Raw genomic sequence first — 18,391 nt, 5'->3', positions numbered from 1 at the left:
AACCATTTAGTGGAGAAAAGAATATCAGCTTGTCAGTCTGTTATATTATCAATATATTGTTATCATATTTATTATAATCTAAGTGTTTATAGAAATTATATTTATTTGGTGTTATTAATACTTGCAGTTGTCACACAGCAAGTGTGGGGTACTTGTCCCAGAATTTCTATGTGAAACTTCGAGATGTTGATCTTAAATGGCACAGAGCTTGTTTATTGCCCATCCACATCCTTCTAACTTCTTTAAGTCATCTCTAGGTTTCCTGTAATGCCTACTTCAGAGTAAATGTGAAAATGCTGGATAAATAGTTCTCTTATTGTGTTATTTAGGGGAACATGGCAAGAAAAAGCCAGTACAATTCTTTTTCTAATATTTTTTGTCTGAGTTTGGTTGCTTCTGCCTATGAGGGAAACATAGATAGAAAAGAATGACTACAAAGCACCGAAGGCTCCAGTCATATCATCAAGGGGGATATTTTAAGCATCTAAAATGAATGACTAGAAACCATGATCCATAAAAACCATGGAATACTATTTACCCATTAAAAACCAAAACAACAACAATGAAATCTGTCATTGGTAGCAGCACAGATGAAACTGAAAAGCCTAAGTCCAGTGATATAACCTCACACACAAATACAAGTGCCACATTGTTTGTTGTCTGTATGAAATCTATAAATCTATGAAGTCCACCTCATAGAAATTTAGAGCACCAGCTACCAGAACCTGGGCTAAGTAGGGACATGGGGTAGCAGGTACAGGGAAACGCATAGGACACATATGTATAGGAACAAGAAGTAGTTGTATGTTATAGCACAATGGGGTGACTGTAGATAAGTTAGTGTGAATTTTGAAAATAAAAAAACAAATTCTATAAAAGCTAGAAGAATTTTCATGTTTTTATCATAAAGAATGACAAATTTGGAGAAAATAGATATGTATAATTTGTTTTAAGTATTACAGAACCATCAATATGTATGATTTATTTGTTCATAATTATGTACAAGTTAAAATAAATTTTATTTATGTATTCAATTGTTTATTTATTTTTGTCAGTTGTGAGGCTTCAGGACCTGGGCACTGTCCCTGGCATCTTTTGCTCAAGGCTAGCACTCTACTACTTTGAACCACAGCTCCATTTCCAGTTTTTTGAGTGGATAATTGGAGATAAGAGTCTCATGGGGACTTTTCTGCCTGGGCTGGCTTTGAACCATGATCCTCAGATGTGAGCCTCCTAAACAGCTAAGATTACAGGTATGAGCCACTAGTGTCTGGTGTAAGGAATTTATTTTAAAAGTTAAATCTTTATAAGCATATAATTAACTTCTAGAATACAAAAACGAACTCCTTTCAATATGAGAAAATTGAGATTCTTGGAAACAGAAAAGTCAATAGAACAATGGACAAAGAATATGAAGTACAAAGACACTAAAAAGCTACCGACTATAAGGAGAATCACGGTTAAGAGCAGAGAAATGAAGAGCCTTATTGATGTGATTGGTTGCATGGTATGTTCTCACCTTAAAAGTCTACTAAGACATACATTTATGAATCTTTCCTCTATTTAATAATATTTGAATAAGAAGTTACAAAGAGATAGGAGAGTAAAAGCAGTAGACATGTTTAAAATACACGTAGTAACATATTCTTGATGACTGTCTAAGATTTCAACAGCTGAAATGATATCAGCACTATCTGGGTGATAAAGATATTATATATCCTCTCTACTCCTAGTGGATAATACCCTGGAGATAAAAAATAGGCACTGTTTAGAGTAACTAAGGCTGATTCAAAAACAATCTTAGCTACTCAGGAGGCTGAGTTCTGAGGATCATGGTTCAAAGCCAGCCTGGACAGAAAAGACTATGCAATGCTTATCACCAATTAACTATTAAGAATCTGGAGGTGGGGCTGTGGCTCAAGTGGTAGAGCACCAGCCTTGAGCAACAAAGCTTAGGGACAGTGCTCAGGTCCTGAGCTCAAGCCCCAGGAACTGCATAAAACAAAACAAACAACAACTAAAACAGAACATCACAATTCAGCCCCCAGATCTAGCTGAGATTGTACCCCCCCTTTACTTCCCTAACAGTGCATGCATAGAAAATCTCCATAAATAGGCAATATAACAAATCTGATGCCCCCCAAAAGTTAAATGAGAGATTGTACATAGAACTTGGATATATCTTTCACATTTGTGGCCTGGTCACAATGAGGCAAAAAGAGCATAAAGTCAGACATTTTGTGGATACACGATGAAATGTGAATACTTCAGAACCTACCAAAGTAAATACTATTTGACAAGATCGTTTTTAGAAACAAAAGCTTTTCCCTTGATTCCTAGGGTTGTGAAGGAAAGACAGTAAAGGAAGAAACTTGAAAAGAATGATCGACAGGAGAAATTACCTGAAAAGAAGATAATGGAGCTTGAAAAACAACCAGTCTTCCAAAATGACTCAGGAGAAGGAGCCGCAGAAAGTCATTCAGTGGTGCAGATGGGTGATGGCCTGAAAATCCATGGAAAATGGAAAGGACTCATGAATGATAGAGCAACCAATAACTCTGGTCACAGCCTACAGTGAGAAGTAGCAGGGCAGTGACAAAATAAGGTCTGTTGTAGGTGGTTCTCAGGTTCTGCTTTGATTTAGGCAGGCCACAGAAAGGTGCCAGGGAAGGTGGCAATTAAGGTGATGTTTATTCACAGCCTTCTGTTCATAGATTCATTCCTAGAAGTACCGACAGCAGCCTGTAGCATATTTGCCATTGTTCCACCCCAGCCCAGACTTACAGGCCCTGCCCGACTTCATTCTGTTCACAAGTCCATTCTGTCCACAGTACAGTAATACTCTGTCATCTAGCAGTAATACATAGCAAAGTGCCAGATGGTCATGGAAGGTTCAAGGCTACCTGCAGGGCTAAGGTAGCACATATGTACATAAGTCAAGGTTACAGAGACATAGGGAACCAGCCAAATCCAAGCCCTTGGGAATTGCAGGCTCCAAACCCTCCACTATTATGGAGAGAGAAGTAAAAAACTTAGTCCTTTTACCCTTCAGAGTTCCTGCCATATACCATCCCACAAAAAGTTCTATATGCAATTATTTGTTCACTGAGGTAAATTCTTCATATGTGAGCAATGAACAGAGAAGTCAGAAGTGTCTATCTCCAGTCTCCACTCTAGAGACATGCCTTACCCTCCTCTTCTGTTCTCCTCCTGCCACCTTCTCTCTCTTTACCTGTTTTCCCCTCCCTCTCCTCTAGGAGCCTTATGGTGAAAGGAAAGGCGTCTCAAGTACCAGTTGGACTATCCCCAGAACATGGTGTGAGAGATCATGGAAAACATCTGTGCCCAAAGATCAGCTTAACCCCTGGCTAATTTCTCTTTTCTTATCATTACAAAATAATGGTGTTCAGGAGCCAGAGTGAATGTATAGCAGTAGCTACCCAGACAGCCAAGGAGACAATCCTGTCTTCATTCTGATCCCACACAAAGGAGGAGGTAATCAGGGCTGCTCCAACCTCTCTGACACATGCAGCTTACCAAACAAATTATATAGTTCAGCTTTCTCCATGTGTCCAGAAAGAAAACCCCAGAGAGCTACAAGACCTTTGTAGAGGACATCATTGGGTCACTAGCCAAATTCACATTGACTGTCATTAGGGTTGATCACTTTTCTACCTGCAGTTTCAGAGGATGACCAGTGAAACTTACACAGTTACTACATTTGGATGGATCTTTAGCTGTTCAAAAGATCAGGAATCCCCTTTTTGTTGGTTTATTGTGGCAATCTTCAGTCTTTAACCTGAAGCATGAATTACCAGCTTCAGAGCACAAAAGAAATCAGGAACAGAGATGAGTCTCCTCCTTCTTCTGTTCCTCCTCCTTCTCCTCCTTCTCTTCCTTCTCTTCCTGCTCCTCCTCTTCTTTGTTTTTTCTCTTCCTCCTTTTCTTCTCCCCCTTCTTTTCTTTTTCTTCTCCAAATTCCATCCAGCATCGAACAGTAAATGGATTGGCTCATTTCGTTAAGTGAACTGGCCCATGAAAAGTAATGCACAGCTGGAAATATCCAGCTAATCAAGGCAAGGAGGTGTATCTGGGTTCTTCTGACTACAGCTGGACATTACAACTGTAACTGATCTTTTCAAAATCTATGGAGTGTGAGAAACAACAGAGAAATGATGTTGGCTAGGGAGCCTGCAAGGTTTTGGGATATCACTTGAATCCTTACTCATTTAAATAAAAATTTAGAACTTTACACAAAAGATTGAAAATTATTCTGCACAGAAAATGTTTGAGCAGCATCGGCTTAAGGTGACCCCAAACTCTCCCAAAGACCTACTGAAGTCAGAGCCAACCATTGAGACCTGAGAAAGTGACAAGAATATGCAGTGTGTTGGTTTGCTTGGACTCAGAAATCACAAAGATACAGAGTAAAGGATTACATGCCCTTGGCAAAGCTGTCAATGCCTGCAGCTTTGGTTTCCTTATTTAAAAGTAGGTTAATGATATTAACTTCTTTTGTGTTAGTGGTACCTGTGCCAAATTCAGACTATATTGCTTACAATCCCACATCACCGTGACAGTAGAATACAGGTGATGAAGGCATGGCCAATGAAAGCCTCTGATGCCCTCTGCTGATAACCTCAATTATCCCTTGATTATGAGTTGCTCATCTCCTCCCACTCAGCTTTCTGCAGGAGCTCATGGGGGTCTGTCCACTTGAGTCCCACTCTTTTTCCTTGTGATGCTACTGTGGGGATGGTTCATTTTTCTGCCAAGGTTTTATTACATTTTTAAGGTTTGTTGCTTTTAAAAGTAGGCCAATGTGAAAAATGCTCTGTTCTTTGCACACAGTTTATCTGCAACTCAGCAACACAGAGCTGCTCAACTGGACTCTCTCCACATTTAAGCATCTCCAAGGAACACACCCGGAGGGAGGAAATATTCTAAAACATGTTTTTAAAGGAAATTATTGCAGTCAAACTCTGATTAATCCAAAAGCCCAGGTTTCCAAAGCACATAAGAAATCAGAGGACAGGAGGAGAAATTCTCTTGGTAATGACCCCACAGCAGGTGTTAGTGGATGACAAATAACTAAGAACCTCATGAGCCACATTTTCACAGGGTTATATCCCTTCCAGCCCCCAATACTTTATCCTATTTTCTTGTTCAATTCTTTGATATATTCCTTATCCCTTTTTGAAAGTAAACAAGCAAATAAAAGCTTTAACAGTTGGGGCATGAGAATAAGAATTCCACATAACTGGATACAGATCAAAGAATCCTTGGTAGTGGCAAATGAAGATTAGTAACCTAATTTGCCTGGCCATGTCTTATTTTACTCCTCTGTAGAATGGCTGAAATCCCATGGCTGCATAAATCAGAGTCCATGATCCCACAATTAACAGGAGAACAGCTGTAAATGTTAAAGTAGATCTCAGAAACTACAATGCACCAGTATGAGGACTGCCAATGGAGTTTAGTGTAACTATGTCTACATTCCCATTGCAGATCCTCATTAAGCAGTCTTGGTGGTCTCTAGCAAACTCTCCAAGGATGCTGCTGCTGCTGCTGCAGGTCCATGTACCTTACCTTAAGTGACACAGACCTGGAGCATACCACAGTCTTGTTTCACTCCTTTTCTCCTTTTAACTGTGAAAAATAGAATCAATAGACGGAGTCCATAATGTTCTGGTTAAGGCTTGTAACAATTATTGCACATGAAAACCTTAGCTTTTCATTTCCCTCATTTTAGTTATCTTGAAGATATACTTCTGTGGCTTCACAAAGTCCTTTTCCAGGACTCCTGTGGTTTGATTTCAGAGTCCACCTGGATCATACGTTGATAGGGACCAGAGCTACAGCTGATCTCATGTCAGGAGCACTTCTCACCTTTCTTACCAAGTAGTTCAGTGATTATGTGTTTTGTTTGTTTTATTTTTAAATAGGCAATTAAATGAGCATCTCCCTTTAGTAATTTTGTGGGAATTAAATAAATGAATACTGGAAAAGTATTTATAACAGCACCTGGCACAAAGATTATCTTAAAGGCTTAGATGACTTTGGCTATGAGGAAAATATCTTAGCTACTCAAATGTTAAAGATGTTCTATACTCACAATTTCTATTAAAATTATATTTAGTTTATATAGGTCTACAGAAATGGGAAACATAGTCTCTTGGAGGTTATTTGTGCAAACAAACAGTCCAGTCAAGATTTGTTCTCCAAGGTTAACCTACGCAAAGTCTACAGCATCACTCTTTTTCTCTTTGTCAGTTTGCTGAAGGGAGCATGTAATGTTAGGGACAGTGGACACACTTTCCACTGTTCCACACTTCTCAGAATATGCCTGTGAAGGCACTGACTCCTGCACTGAGTTTTATGTGGTATTTGTTTGATGACATAGAAAAACAATTTTCAGGAGCCTCAGCAACGTTGGTGGACACTTTAGAGACACTTTAGTGGAAGAAGCATGTGATATGTTCATATTTGATAATGTTCATTTTAAATGTTGATATTCATAGAATTTGATACGTTCATATTCTTGATGTCAAACCCTGAGGTGGAACTGAAGGATCATAGTGAATAAGACCAGTGCCTGGTCAGACTGAGGATGTGGAAGGAAGGACTGGGCATAAGACTAGTGAGCACTACCCTTCACGTTACTTTTAGGGATTTAATTTACAACTTGATTAATGGAAGTGTTTCAAAAAAGATTCCAGATTCAAGAAGGAGGCTGAGCATACACATTTCCCCTCTTCTTCCTAAGGATTATGGAACTAAAAGTACAGGAATAAGTGCAAGAGAAACTATCAATTGTGAAAAAATGGTGACATGGAATAGTTAAAGATTATAAAGAGTTGGAGTGTAAAAGAAATGCAAATCAAAACAAGACTGAGATTCCACTTCCCCTCAGTTAGAATGGACGTTATCAAGAAAACTAACAGATGTTGGTGAAGATGTGGCCAAAAGGGAACACTACTACACTAAACGTGTTCAGCCACTCTGGAAAGCAATAGGTAGGTTCTTCAAAAGACTAAACATAGAGCTTCCCTATGACCCAGCAATTCCACTCCTAGGTGTTTACTCAAATGACCACAAACCAAGCCACACTAAATCCACCAGAAAATCATGTTCATTGCAGCAATATTTACCATTGCCAAGATATGGAACCAACCTAGTGGATGAATGGTTCAAATGAATGGCTCAAGAAAGTGTGTCATATCTATGTCCCTGTTGGCAAATGTGAAATTATTGTATGAATGCTGCTACCCAACATATTGCATGTCAGACAAATAAGATTGTTTGACTAAGCTATTGTGAAGCTCGTTTTCCATTATATTCAGTCAAGAAATTGGAGAAGAGAAGAAGGAATTTGAAGTTTGTTAGAAAGAGACATAGAATGCTGGATGCAAAAGAAAATACTATGTGCATACACACACACACATACACACAAAGATATCCCTGGAGACAAAAAAAGGAAAGTGTGTCATAGATACACAATGGAATTCTATGTTTCCATCAGAGAGAATGATAATTGTACCATTCATTAGGAAACAGAAAATCTTGGGGAAATTATATTAAGTGAAATAAGCCAGACCCAAAGAAACATAGGTTGCACAGTTTCCTTCATTTGTTATAATAAGATTGTGCTTGTAAATGTACAAGTAAACACACTAGATGCTAAAAGACAAAAAATACATTTGGACACGTAAATTAAATAGTACTATAGATATTCACACAATGAAGCCAAAGGAAAGTATTCTTTTTCTTTTTTTTTTGTCAGTCAGCCTGGGCACTATCCCTGAGCTCTTCAGCTCAAGACTAGTGCTCTACCACTTGAACCACAGCGCTACTTCCAGTTTTTTCTGCTTATGTGGTGCTGAGGAATTGAACCCAGGGCTTCATGCATGCAAAGCAAGCACTCTACCACTGAGCCACCTTCCCAGCCCCTAAAGGAGGATATTCTTAAGAGAGGATCACAAAGGCTCAATAGCTAGGTGCATATGATTATATAAAATGCCATTTATTGAAATGAACTCTAAGAAATGGAAACAAGAGGTTTTTCTCCCCTTTGTTGTTGATTTTGTTTTCTGTACCTTTTGTCTTGTATGTAAGTTTATCCATTTGAGGGATAGTAAGGGGGTGCCCAGAAATTTTTTTGGTGGGAGATTTGGGAGGGAAAACTGGGAGAAAAATGAGGGAAGAGGTGACATTGTTGAAAAAGAAATGTACTCATTACCTGACCTTCATAACTGTAACCCCTCTGTACATCACCTTTACAATAGCAGTAAAAAATTAAATAAAGTAAAAAAACAAACAGTTGGACTGCCTGTCAACAGACAGAGTAAGCACAGTTTGTAAAGTGTGAGACAAGTTGTGAGTGTGTCTCTTTGATGGAGAAATCTTAGAGAATCTCTGACGTGAAGAATAAGACTGAAGTAGAAAGTAATGTCTGCAGATATTTCACAGAGCACACAAAAGCTTCCATCACCTCTCACAGAGCAGACTCCAGGCTTCTAGGCATTTTGCAGAAAATGAGGGAAAAAATATTCCAGAAGGGAATTGAATAAAATGATGTGTAAAACTAGGATGTCAATGTCTCAGGGAAAATGCTCTTCATTGAGTATTTGTATAATAATAGTCATTTCTGCCCTTACTTACTTTAAAACTAATCCTACCCATTGAAACTTCATTATTGTTCCATCATACCAAAACATTCAAGCAGGAACTCTGGAAGAATGAGTTAATCATGGTTGCTTAGCATGCCCTGGAATACAAGCATAAAGTGTATAAGAAAAGATATGTGAGTAGAGCAAGAAGGAACCTTTCATAAAAAGAAGAAAGAGATATAGAAAATGTCATTAGAAATAGACAAGATCATTAAGTAAGAGATTGTGTACTAATCAGATTTTTAGCCTGGGACTGCAAGGGCTACCTAGTGGTAGGATGGCTAAGCAGAACCCCAGGGAAACCTAAAATTGGTAGTGCATTTGGTCTCCTGCAGGAACCAACTACACACAAATGGCCTTATTAGAGATGAAATAGCATATTTCATAAAACATCTCAATTCAAAGTGAAGATATAGCACATCCAAATTTGGAATTCTCAATTTAAATGAAATAAAACATTTATAAAATTAAAGGGAGCGGCTGACAAATACATAATTTTAGTAGTGCGCACATGCACACACACACACACACACACACACACACACACACACACACACAAGTTCAGCTGTTGGCATTACTGTTCCTTTTCCTGAAAGGTATATGTAATTGCTTTGTTTAAATCCTCTTGCATTACAGGCTTTTCACTCCAGGGTCTCTGATCGACAATTTGATGGGTTTTCTTAGAATTAGGTTCAAGTGAGGTCACTACACTAATTGAAAAAGGTTATGCATTTTATACCACTTATTTCTCAGCTGTCTTAGAGGAACAAGCATGTTAGACTGCCTGCTGGATGTAATTTGCCTCATTCTTTGAAACCAATCAATTAATCAAATTTAAATTTGTTGAATATAAAATGAAAATATAATATTTAATTGGAAAGTGCATGAAGGCACAGCTACTGAATTCCAGTATAATTTTTAATCTAAATTCTTACAATAGCTATCAACCAATAAAAAGCAGAATATCCAAAGAATACCATCTTTACTCCCAAATTAGCAGAGTGTTCTCTGCTTATAATGGAAAAAACCTTCTAATCTTCTTATAATCAGTATTTGAGCCATCTCTTTCATACACACATATAGAAAGTTACTAGGGAACAGTGTGGAGGGCACCAGCAAGATGTGGCAGTTGCTTAGGAGTAAAAAATATTTCTGTTACTAATTCTGTGCTAAATATTCTTTCCTGTAAAACACAATTAGAGATAGATGACTGTTCTCTCAAAGTGCCAGCAATTCTGGGATCCAAGAAGTGAATGGCATTGAGACAATTAAATAAATCAAGAATTCAGCAATGCCCAAAATTCTTTGTACAAAAGTAGCCTGATCTTTGTACATAAATTGTACTACAATGCTTCTCAAATTTTTCCATAGGACACAAAATAGAAGAAAACTTACAAACCTATTCTTTTAAGTTATTAGTCCCCAATAACAAAGTTGGATAAGGAAATGACAAAGAAACCTAGAACACAATCATCTTGCTGAACATGTACAGGAAATTCTTAATAAAGTAATCAAAAATGAATTTCAACTATAGAGTAAGGAGATCATATACCATGATCAAGTTGGTTTCAATCCATGAATGCAAGGATGGCTCAATACACATGGCTCAATAAATATAATAGTGTATGTAAATAGACAAAAGAAAAATCACACAATTGTGTCAATAGAGGAAGAAAATGCCTTTGACAACATTCCAAATACTTTTATAATGAAAACCTTGAAGAAACTAGGAACAGAGGGGAACTATCTCAACATAACAAAGGCTATGTATGTCAATTCTACTCCTTTATTTTCTGAGGTACTGGAGTTCTATTTAGAAAGTCATTGCCTAGGCCTATGTCTTAATATGTTTTCCCTGCTTACCAACACACAGAAATGAGAAGTACTTACACATGAATTATCAGGGCCATGTGGAGTTAATCAAAGATAACTTTCTAGACAGCCACTGTCATGATGATAAGCCTAAGGTTCTATCTTACTTTTGAAATTCTGTGCCTACCCGGTTCATGACATGTTTCTTTTCAATAGGCTTTTGAACCATAACATTCATGTTTGCAACTAACTCTGGTGCTAAACACCTTGCCACTTAGAGCTCTGTTGTAGATAACAAAAATACCCCTGAGAAATAGATGGACCTAGAACAAACCATGGTAAGTCATGTTAGCCATGCTCAGAGACACAAACATATACAGAAGCTAGACCTGAAATATACTGGGACGTGATAAATTATACAAGAATCTAGGCATTCACACACAGTGAGACCAAAGAAAGATTTTTTTTAGTTTTAAATTTTATTGTAAAAGTGATGAACAGGGGGTTATAGTTACATAAAAAGGTAAAGAATACATTTCTTTTTGAACAGTGTCACCCCTTCCCTCATTTTTGCCAAGTTTTTCCCCTCCTTGTCTCTCTCCCCCTCAAGTTGTGTAGTTCATTTCCAACATGGTGTCTAGTGAGTACCATTGCTGCATTTGCTCACTCTTTGTCCCATTGTTTCTGTGCTTCCCCTTCCCCTCACCAAATCAGATAAGCTTACATACAAAACAAAGGGTACACAAATCAAAACCAGCAACAAAACGGAATAGCCCAAAGGAAAAGAAAAACAACCAAAACCAGTGCAATGAAAAGCCTCTTGTTTCTGCTGGGTTCCTGAGGCTCATGCCTATAATCCTACCTACTCAGGCGGCTGAGATCTGAGGATTGTGGGTCAAAGTCAAATGGGCAGAAACTCTTTTCTCCAATCAACCCCCAGAAAACTGGATGTGCCTCTATGGTCCAAAGTAATAGATGCTAGTCTTGAGCCGAAGAGCTCAAGGACAGCACACAGGCCCTGAGTTCAAACCCCATGACTGACAAACAAGACAAATTAAAAAAAAAAACCCTCCTGTTTCCATTTCTTGGAGTTCGTTTTGATAAGCATCATTTTATATGATAACATGTAACATAACTATTGAGCCCTTGTCATCTTCTCCTAAGAGTAAGGACAATCTTAGGAGAGGAATTCAAAGATGCTATGCCTATGTACATCTTATCACACAACATAATATTTATTGAAATAAACCCTAGGAAATGGAAATAAGAATGTTTCTTTCTTTATTGCTGTTTTCATACTTGATTTTCTTTTTTGTCTTATTTGTTCAGTTATCTGTCTTTGGTGGTGTGAGGAGAGGCACAGAAATGGAGGAACAGAGGGTGAACAAGGGCAGTAGTGGTACTTACTTGACACTGTTGAAAATGAACTATACAACTTGTGGGTGAAGATGGAAGGGAAAAACAGGGAGAGAGCAAGGGAAGGGGCGACATTGTTGAAAAAAAATGTACTCATTACCTGACTTATGTAACTGTAACCCTCTGTATATCACCTTTGTAAAAACAATAAAAACTTTAACAAAAATTTCTGGTGATTTAAGCAGATGTGCAATATAATTCACAGAATTAAACCTTTCAAGTTATTGAAAGACCCAAAGGAGTCATGTCTAAATAGAGCCTATAGGGTTGACTCAGAACCATACAATCTACCAGGAAATGATTTTCTCTGATGCAGCAAGGAAGCAGGGAATCAAAAATAAGCACCAGTTCCTAGAAACAAATAACCTTGTGTGCAAGAAAATTGTCAGTTACTGGTTTTAGAAACTGTATCATATTTATGACCTGGGTCTCCAGAAGTAGCTATGCAGCTAGTTATATTCCAGAGAAGGCTGTGTGAACTTAACCAGCATCTTCATATACTCTCTTCTTAATTTCCAAATGCAAGTTAGAGAAACTGTATCCCACTGACAGATACTAGATTGAATCCAGACTTTTAACTACACAGGAAACTGTTATTTTTTTTCAGTGTTTGCTGGACAACTACCAGAATATTTCCTGAATAAATGAATATGCCTTCTTTCCCAGAGAAGGTGATGGTAGCTAAACCGCTGCTACCAGACAGTTCCTGGGGAATACAAGGCAAAACTTCCTGGTGTTTGTACACACACAGTTAAATATTAACTTGGTCTGATTGAAGTAAAAATGTGCTGGATGTTTCTGAATATCAATAAAGAGATGACTAAGCTAAGCAAGTGATTGCTTATAAGTTGTTACTTATACCCAAAGAGGTAAGTAACACAAATTATTTAGGACAATAGATTAGTTAACATCTTAAAAGTTTGTGTACATAACTCAGCTGATAAATTTCTTTATCAGATATTTACTTATCATATTTATTTATATATGTGCTTGTTTTTTTGTTTTCAGGTTGCTTTTGTGTATTCTGAGAGGTACTACCTAGAAAGTATCAAATAAAAAATTCAGAATTAAAACACACTTGGAAAATCTCCCCCATTTCTTCTATGGTTTCTAAGAATTATTAGGCATTTGTGCTGTCATAGAAGAGGAAAGTTCTGTATTTCTCTCAATTCCAGACAAGAGTTGCTCTGAGGATGTTTCTTGGCTGTGATGATCTCAGAAAATCCCTTTGAGCCAGAGTAGATTTAAAATACATTTGGTTATTTTTTTCTTTTTCTTTTTTTGTCGGACATGGGGCTTGAACTCGGCCTGAGTGCTGTCCCTCAGCTCTTCAGCTCAAGGTTAGCGCTCTACCACTTGAGCTACAGTGCCACTTCCAGTTTTCTGGTGGTTTCTTGGAGATGAGAGTTTCACCGACATTCCTGCCCTGGCTGGCTTTGAACCGTGATCCTCAGATCTCAGCCTCCTGAGTAGCTAGGATTATAGGAGTGAGCCACCAGCGCCCGGCGGTTATTTATTTTATTTTTCTGATTATAACTTTGTGAGTGGAAGATAGAGGAGTGTGTTCCAGTTCTCAGCTTGAAGGTTCAGTAAAATATTTTTTCACAATGATATTTATCTCAACACATCCCCATCTATCACCATAAATACTTTCTCCAACTCTGTTCCAACCCTTTATGTAAGACTGTTTATCTATATCTCCTAACTGACTTTATCTTGTGTAGTGGTATCCTTTGTCATGATAAAATATTGTATAGATGAAGGGTGAGCAGAAAATTTACTTGTGTGATTCCAGCTAGTCTGGATCTGACATCCAATGCATTTGTGCCACCACTGCAAAAACTACTTATTGTGTGGACTACCTGCATACCTTCTCCTCTGTTGACATCAGTGGCTTAAAAATGCTTCCTTCTCTTTCCTGTCTGTAAAACAATTTCATACTGTTCTTATTATTGTTTCCTTTGATACTTTGTAAGTTATATGTTCATAAATGATTATGTAGATTTCATATCTTAACCTGTATGCATGTAGTCTAGTAAGATAGTTATTTGGAATATTTAGGTATAATTATTATTGTTTTGATAAGTCATTATTTGTGTTATGTGTTTATATATGCATATGTGTGCATTTCTATTTATATACTCATAAACACAAAGGGGAGCAGTATTTAGTATAAGTAACAAGTTACAAAACAATCTTTAAAAGATCACTTGCCTGTGTAATTTCTTTATTAATATTCAGTAAGATATAGTATACATATGTATATATACAAGTATATATATGCATGTAATACACATCCCTATACATATATACCTACATGCATGTATCATTTTCTCAGCTTTTTATTTCCTTTGGCATTCAAAACAGCATTCTAGACTTCCCATCTTAGATCACATTCTTTCTATAAAATCAATACTTGTTTTGCAATTAGGCATTGGTGTCTCATGCCTATAATCATAAACATTGAGAAGGCTGAAACCTAGAGGGTTGATGTTTGAAGCCAATAAGAGTATAAAAGACGCTGAGATACCATCTCCAAAAATAAGCAGTCTTTACAGTGAAAAGAGGGTTTAGACCGTGGGGAGGAATATACCAAAGAAACAAAAAAATCACATAGTACATTATAAGTTAAAAACAATAGCAAGAAAAAAAACAACTTCTGTCTCTGTCTTGGGGTTCATTTCACTTAATTTCATCTTATATGGTCTTATGTACATAGCTTTTGACCTTTTCTACTTGTCCTAGGCATATACTAGTTATTGCAAATAAGGGAAACCATTGGACCTATGTTTCTTTGGGCCTGGCTTACATCACTTAATATAATTTTTTCCAAGTCTTTCCATTTCCTAACAAATGGGGGCAATGTCATTCTTTCTGATGGAGGCATAGAATTCCTGTGTGTGTGTGTGTGTGTGTGTGTGTGTGTGTGTCACATTTTCTTGATCCATTCAATTACTGAGGGGCATCTGGGTTGGTTCCATATCTTAGCTCTGGTAAATAATGCTGCAATAAACATAGTTGTGCTGGTAGTTTTAGTATTGTCTTATTTGTGATCATTTGGGTAAATGCCCCAAAGTGGGATTGTTGGGTCCTAGCAGAGCTCTATGTGGGGTCTTTTGAGGAACCTCCATACTACTTTCCAAAGTAGTTGAACAAGTTTATTACTCCTGCCAACAATGCAGTAGGGTTCCCTTCTTGCCACAACCCCTCCAGCATCTGTTGTTATTAGAGTTCTTGATTATAGCCATTCTAACTGGGGTAAGGTGGTATCTCAATGTTGTTTTCATTTGCATTTCTTTTATGGCTAGAGAGGTTGAACATTTCTTCATGTGTTTATTGGCCCTTCTTATTTCCTTTTCAGAGAAGTTTCTCTTTAAGTCTTTAGCCCATTTATTTATTGGGCAGTTGTTTCTTTGAGGATTTGTTGTTGGGGGATTTAATTTTTTGAGTTCCAGGTATATTTTAGATATGAGACCCTTGTCCATTGTATGGTTAATGAAGATCTTCTCCCAGTCCACGGGCTTTCTATTGATCTTGCTAGCTATGTCTTTTGCCATGAAGAAGTTCTGCAGCTTCATGAAATCTAATTTGTCCAACCTTTCTTTAATTTGTTGTATTTCTGGGTCCCTATTAAGAAAATTTTGGCCTTTGCCAAGGAGACCTAGGGTTTCTCCTATTCCTCACTGTAATCTTTTCAGGGTGTCTGCTTTGACTCTGAGGTCTTTGATCCATTTGGAGTTGATTCTGATTCAGGGTGATATATAAGGATCTAGCTTTAGTTTTCTACAGGTGATTAACCAATTTTGCCAGCACCATTTACTGAAGAGGCTGTCTTTCTTCCATTCTATTTTTTAGAGTACTTATTGAAGATTAAGTGGCTATAGGTCTGTGGGTTCATTTCTGGATTTTCAATTTTATTCCATTGGTCCTGAGGTCTGTTCTTGTGCCAGTACCAAGCTGTTTTGAATACCATGACTTTGTAGTAGAGTTTGAAACCAATTAGAATAACCTCAGATTTATCAGCAAAGACAATTAAAGCAAGAATCACCTGGAATGATGCATGCCACTCCCTAAAGACAAAACATACTGTACCCAGGTAAACTCTCCTTCATAACGGAAGGTCAATTAAAAACCTTCCATAGCAAAGAAAAAACTGAAACAATATATCTCCACCAAACCAGCCCTACAAAAGATACTTAAAGTTGTCCTACACATAGAAAACTAACAAGAGCACAATAAAGGCCAAGAAACCGCACCCAAACTGAGAATCCAAGAACCATAGGAAGAACCCAGCTGTCACAGCCCCCAAGAAGGTGGATAACATGGCAGGAACTCCCAAATACCTCTCAGTCCTAACTCTCAACATTAACGGACTTGACTCTCCAATTAAGCAACATAGACTATCTAGTTGGATTAAAAAGCAAGATACTTCTATCTGTTGCCTTCAAGAGTCAGAGTTTGCCCATAAAAACAAATATATTCTGAAAGTGAAGGGCTGGAATAAAATCTACCAAACAAACGACCCCCATAAACAGGCACAAGTTGCAATCCTAATATCAGGTGTTTTACTTTTTGTGGGGCTATTACAAAAGGAGTTGCTTTTATGATTTCAGTCAATTTTTTTTTACTCCATCCTTCCCTATCTCTTTCCCTCCCTAATTTTCATCCATCCCTCCTTTCTCTTACCTTCCTTCCTTTCTTTTTTCCCTGTCTCTGTCTCTTTTCTTTGATAGAATTTAGGACTGAACACAACCATTTGGACATGATAGGTAAGTGCTCTTTTGAGGTATGTTCATCTTGTATTTTATGCATAGATATCTTACACATATAGCCAGATTTTCTTGAAAGTTCAGGACTTGATAATTAAACATAATCTCATTCTTTTGATTCTTTTTAAGATTCTTTTGATAATTTCAATGTCATTATATCTAATTGATGATTCATGAGATTTTATTTCTCAATAATGCCTATGTATTTTGTTTTCCCAAAGCAGTCAGACATAATACCATGTTCATTCAAAGATAAGCAGGACGTAGAATGGTAGTTATTAGAACAACAAAAGGGCCTAGTCTCCTCTAGTGTGTTAGAACATCAGCTATTCTATGAAAGAACTAGAAGAACCCTGATGTAATTTTATAATTGAGAAGAGTTTAAATCCAGAATTAAGGCAAATTCCCAAAAGTTTAATAATCTTCCTACACTAGACTGGTGGTTCTTATCACCTATAGATTACCAATTCAGCCAGATGTCCCAAGATGGCTTTCCCTCCTTTGGAATTTGGTGTCTTTGGATCCAGAGCATAAAAATAAAATGACATTCTGTGATTTTTTTGGTAGTAGTTCCAAGGAGGGAACAAACACATGTCCTCATTTTCATCATAACATATAGCATAACACTAACCTTTATACTGGGTGAGTCCATATTGTGCCTTTTACAGCATCTTTTTCTTTTGTATTCCTGTCTGTGAGTTCTTTTGTGTGCTAAGACATCATGCAGATAGTTTTGGCTTAGCAGTTCCTTTATGTCTACAGGGAGACATTCTTAGCCGATTCTTGTTTCCTCTTCCTCTTGAAATAGCTACATTTAATCTTAAATGATTGAGGTTTATGGCTAAGGTGTTGAAGTTCACTTGCTGTTATGAACACTTCCCAGCCAGGGCTTAAAAATAAAACTTTAGTGAGGAGTGGAAAAAAGTGGTTTTTTTGACCTGTTAAATTAAAAGATTGCCCTTTATACATCTTCAAGCTGGTAACCATTTCTTTGAGACTGATTCTTGCTCAAAAATAAAATTTTCCAGGTGCTAAGTTGTTTCTGGAGCTAATAATAGCAGCACACCAAAACCTCAAGCCAATAATAACATATTTGCTGTGGAGAGTTAGAGTACAGGGAAAGCAATCCAATGATATTCAGTAAATATTCAGTCTCTTAGGGAAGTCAACATTATTCCCAAGAACAGCTTAACTTTAAGTTAAAATTTCAAGCATATTTCAGTGGATCAGTTAAGGTTGTGAATTTTGCCCCTTCTATTTATGGCATCAAGATAGAGCAAATTTTTTTTTTGCCCTTTAGACATCTTTGTAATTTTATTTATTTAATTAATTAATTAATTAATTTTATTTTTATTGTGAACATACTGTCTAGAAGGGTTACAATTACATGGGCAAGATAATGAGTACATTTCTTATCAAGCATTGCAGCCTCCTCCTTTGTTTACCCTTCACATCCCTTCCCAGCCTTCCCGGTCCCCTCACCCAATCCTCCCCCCCCCCACCAAAGTTGTAAAGTTCATTTTCAACATGACAACTTGTACTTCTCATTGTTGCAACGGGTCCACCTGTATCCTTAAGCGACTTGTTTTTCCCCATCTCCTCCGCAAAATATACCGACATCAAATATAGTGAAAGCAGGGGTTTATACTGTGGGGGAGGGACATCCAAAGCAACAAAGAAATAATCTTATAAATGCGTTAGACACAAATGCATGAAAGAAAAAAA

Source organism: Dipodomys ordii, unplaced genomic scaffold, assembly GCF_000151885.1.
Source record: "Dipodomys ordii isolate 6190 unplaced genomic scaffold, Dord_2.0 Scaffold99, whole genome shotgun sequence".
Classification (NCBI taxonomy): Eukaryota; Metazoa; Chordata; class Mammalia; order Rodentia; family Heteromyidae; genus Dipodomys; species Dipodomys ordii.
This window is presented reverse-complemented; position numbering follows the sequence as displayed.